Source organism: Hipposideros armiger, unplaced genomic scaffold (genome assembly GCF_001890085.2).
Source record: "Hipposideros armiger isolate ML-2016 unplaced genomic scaffold, ASM189008v1 scaffold_464, whole genome shotgun sequence".
Classification (NCBI taxonomy): domain Eukaryota; kingdom Metazoa; phylum Chordata; class Mammalia; order Chiroptera; family Hipposideridae; genus Hipposideros; species Hipposideros armiger.
In genome coordinates, this window is record NW_017731814.1 from 868,905 (window position 1) to 873,876 (window position 4,972).

Below are 4,972 nucleotides of genomic sequence, written 5' to 3' on the forward strand. Positions count from 1 at the left end.
CTGGGCTCTGGCTAGGTACTGGGGATACAAAACTTAAAGACAAGGGTCCTTGCCCTCCAGAAGCCCCTAGTCTAGTGAAAGAGAAAAAGAAATAAATGGCCACTACACACACACACACACACACACACACACACATGTGCTGTAAAACAGATAAGGGCAGGGTGCTATAGGTGCTCAGAGGAGGCCATCAAAGCCAGACTGGGGTGGGATTGGGGCAGGGGAGAGAGAAAGGGGGTGGAAAAAGGAAAAGAGCTCCCATAAGGAACATGCAGTAGATTACACACTGGTTACTCTCAGCATCTGGGGGCTTGCTTCCTGAATCCCTGCTGCCACCCAAGAGTATAAATGGGGAGACTATGCTGATGGCCACTTGCCTCTCAAGTAGAAACATCCCCCTGATCCTGGCCCTTACCACACAGAACTCTGCTTCACCAACACATCACAATAATCAAAATTATTTTACTACTATTAATAATTTCAATAATCAAAAGATTTGACAGTTTTCCCCAGGTGCTCTCCTTTACCACTACTTATAAATTCAAAGGTCTTCTTTTAGGAATCAGACTTTTGGGGCATCTAATCTACCCACTCCGAGACAGCTTACTCACCACATCACCATCATCAGATCATCGTGACCACTTAAAATATCTCTTTCGGTCTTGAGCAGAGAGAACCTTTTCTGTCTGAGCTATGGACCACCGTTTTGACCTCTGGCCAAACCATTCTAAATTTGCAGGCACATTTTCTACCAAAACAGCTAAGGGCAGTGAGTTTCAGCTCTACCTCTGCTCTCTAGTGTCTGTTCTTTGTATCTGATATCGATGGGATCTCCTTTCCCACCTCTGTCTCCTCCCTCTGATCCAGGGTATTCTAATGGGCTCTGCATCTACATTTTGGATTTCCTATCTTAGCTTCTTTCAGCTTCCCTGTTATCCCATTAGACTTTCACCCTGAATTCTTTGCTATTTTGTCCTGAACTTTACTTTTTCCTCACTTTGATCAATGAAAAATTTTAAATCTTCCCAATTCTGCCCTTGTCTAGCTCAATTGAAGGAACTCTTTTTTTTTTTTTTTTTGCCTAGTGGTTTTATACTCTACCTCTCTATTCATCATCTCATCATCTATCATCTATTCATATCATCATCTATTGANGTGAAAGCAATTGGATTTGAGGCTAAGACATTTCCATCAAGTTTCTTTTGAATTGAGAAAATATAATTTCATTTTGTTGGTTTTTTTCCAGGAGTGTCTTCAGCCTCAGTGCTACTCTCAGAGGTCACTCGCCTTTTGCAATCCATTTACATGGCCACAGCTTGCTTCTCACTGCAGATCTCAAGTCAATTGTGGCCCAATACGTAAATGCATTTAAAAAACAGTTAGCCTTAGTGAAAAAAATTACAAATACACAATAAGAGAAAGCTCCCAGGCGGCAACCACTTAAGTATTTGCCAGAAAGGAAATCTGTTGGCAAGCTGAAGTGCTTTTAAGAGAGTGGAATCATTCAATGAATCAGAAAATTGCCCAGGTCTTGGAGCCATGACTGAGAGACCATGGAACACCATAAGAAAAAAAGAGTTTAAAAAAAATGTGAGTTTTCTTACTGCTCCTTTAACAGATCTCGGGGATGGCTGTATAATGACTAGGTGGGTAGATCACAGGTGTTCAGAGAGGCCTGCTGCTTTCTTGTCCCTGGCTCAAGCCACACACCTCTTCCATGAGTCACTGAGATAGAGAGAAACGTAGCTGGCTGCTCTCCTTGGTGGAGGAAGCCCGGCTCTCCCACCCGGAAACAGGAAGGCTGGGTGGGGGATAAGAAGGATTGCATTTTTCCTACCTATGCCCTGACTCAAAGAGGTGCCTCATGGTCCTTTATCGCTATAATATATGCAGCAGGTTGGGGAGGGAAAGCCCTGGAATGGGAGCTGGGAGGCTTGACTTCTGATCATCAAGAATTGTCTCCATCCCTAGAATTTGGATATATTTTATGTATAATAATAATACTCTAGTGATGACAATCCTGTTCCCTTTTGATTTTATAGTGCTTCATGACTTCAAAAGCCCTTCCATTTATACTATCTTATTTGAGCCTTATTAAAAATGTGTGAGGTGGTTAAGCAAGCATATAATATACTTGTTCTAACTCAAAAGACACTATGTAAAGAGGTGGGAAAAAAGGGGTTGGACAGTAAGTGACTTGCTCATGGTCACACTAGCAGATTGGAAGAGCTCAAACACAAATCAGACCCAACAGTGCTTTTCAAAACCCTCATGTGTTTTTAGAGGATGTTACCTGCCCTAAATTACCCCTCTGAGACTCCAACAAAATAATTTGAAGAATGTAAACTCACTGTGCAGTTTTAAGTTTCTGCGATCCCTGATGGGTGTGAGAATGTTCTATTTCCTATGTAGCTGGTCAGGAGAAACCAGTGACATAAATTCTTAGCTCCATGAAGCATTCTGTTCTCTTTTCTGAAAGCAAATGCTAAGGACAAGGCCTCACCCAAAGATGAATGCAGAGAGAGGAAAAAATACAATAAAAATGACAAATAGATATTGGGCTAAGACATAAAGTAAACACGGCACGAAAGCAGATTGCTGCTGCCCTTTTCTTAACAGAGAGAAAATGCTGAACAATAACAAAAGGGGAGAGGCTGGAAGGATGGAGACAGATGCCAGAGATGGGGATGGCACCTCAGACAACTCTCCAGATTTGTATGGCTGATATTAAACACAACGGTTAGAGAGATGATGAGCCGGAAGTGCTGACAGCTGAAGGCAACCTCTTCTAGGATTATATTCGACAGCATAGAGAGGTGTGACCCAGTGACGAGCATCAGAGGAGCACAGATCTGAGCATGGCTGTTTGCATATGTGTGTGTTTATGTATGTGTGTGCAAGCGGCTCCTCTATCCATTCATTTATCCATCCAATTANCATTTGACTCATTTTTTTCCATCTGAAACCTACACTATTCCTTCCAGTGTGGCTTCATTCCTTAATAGTTGAGAGGATGGAGGATTTGCCTTGTTTCCTGATGCTCATACCACTAGCACTGCAGTTGTATTAACTGAATCCTCAGACCTGAGTCTTCTTCTGATGAATTTTCTGAGTCACTCAGCTCCTCTAGTCCTGGGGTCTGCCTTGCTGTTGCCTGTGTCTCTACATTGGAGTTTTCTCAAGAGTGGTCCTCTTTTGGTGGTTCTGAGACCCAATTTCTAATGTGGAGGTGGGTGTTTCCCATACCAACAAGCATGGTGTCCAAGAATTCAACTCAATTCTGACACTCTCTATGCGCAGAGAGCATCAGATTCCACAAGTTAAGGATTCCCCATTTCTGACTGATTGGCTATAAATCAGAAGTTCCCATGATCCTCTCCTCAGGTTCTATTAATTTTCTAGAGCAACTCATAGAATTCAGGAAACAGTTTACTTACCAGGTCACTAGCTTATTACAAAAGGATGTAACTCAGGAACAGCCAGATGGAAGAAATACAACACATAAGACAAGGTATGTGGAAAGGGGTGCAGAGCTCCCATGCCCTTCCCAGGAGCACCACTCTCCCCAAATCTCCACATGTTCACCAACCTGGAAGCTCTCTGAACCCTGTCCTTTGGGGTTTTTAATGAGGCTTCATTACAGAGTTATGATTAACTCATTGGCAATTGATTCAACCTCCAGCCCAGTTCCTCTCCCCAGAGGTCAGGGGTGGAACTGAAAGTTCCAACCCTTTAATCACATGGTTGGGGCCCCTAGTGACCTTCTTTGTCCTTAGGTGCTTTCCAAAAGACACCTCATTAACATAACAAAAGACACCTTATCACTCTCAATACTTAGTAAATTCCAAGGGTTGGGGAACCCTGAACCCTGAACCTGGGAAAGCCCAAATTTCAATGAAAATTAATTTTTGTTTTTTGGATTGATCAAATATATACTTCTTATAAACCATAATATCACAGATCATCAAGCCACCCACATCAGAATCATCTAAAGAACTTGTTAAAAATGTCCTACCTCAGACTTAATAATTCGAAAACTCCATTTTTAATTACACTCCATATAATTCTTATACACATTAGAAGTTAAAAATGACTATCCCACACAATTGGGGACTGAAATCCTTATCCCTTTCTCAGGCTCAAGACCTTTTAATTGTCCCCTTGCTGACTTCCTGTCTACCTACCTGTTTGTTTGGATATCCATGTGCAGCCTGATGCTGGCTGGCTGTTGCCATAGTTTCCAGGTAAAGAGCGCTGTCTATTGGACTAGACCTCTTGCTGAGACCAATAGTTTGATGTTTCCTACCCCCTGGGGTTAGTTCCAGCTCAGTTAGCTGGTTCTCCTAGGTCTGACCCCATTAGGTTGGCCCATTTCCCATCGTGCTGATTCAAGACTTTTAAAAAACATAACACTGCAGTCAACGTGTGTTAAGTGATTTTCATGTGTCACGATCTCATTTAATCATAACCTTACACTAAGTTAGGTATTATTATTTTTCTACATTTGAACATATCTTCAGAAGGGTTAGTGTATGACATCTAGTTTGCTAAAGCATGCGACACAGGGATCTTTCTTGCCATGTTTCCCCAGATGGTAACATCTGAGTCCTACCCATTCCTTTATAATAAAAAATCCTGCTTAAAATTGATTTGTGGCTAGTTCAATAAGATGCTTTTTGGGAGTTCTTTGTAGATAGCTAACCATTGCTGGTTTGGGCAAGAGGCTGGTGTCTATAAAATCTGAAATGAGATAGGTTTGGACTAATGAGGAGTCCTAGGTCAGGATGAGGAAATCAACACAAGCAGAGCAGCAGGGAGGCAGTTGGCAAGAGGGAAGGGTCCTGAGTCCTAAGGCTCTAAGCCCTGACCCAGAATTCAGGAGGTCAGTCCCTGCTGATAGAAATGGAGGCACAAAGCTGTGCAGATTCCAGGTTCTAGAGTTAGTCACGAGTTACTTGGGATAAGTGCATATACC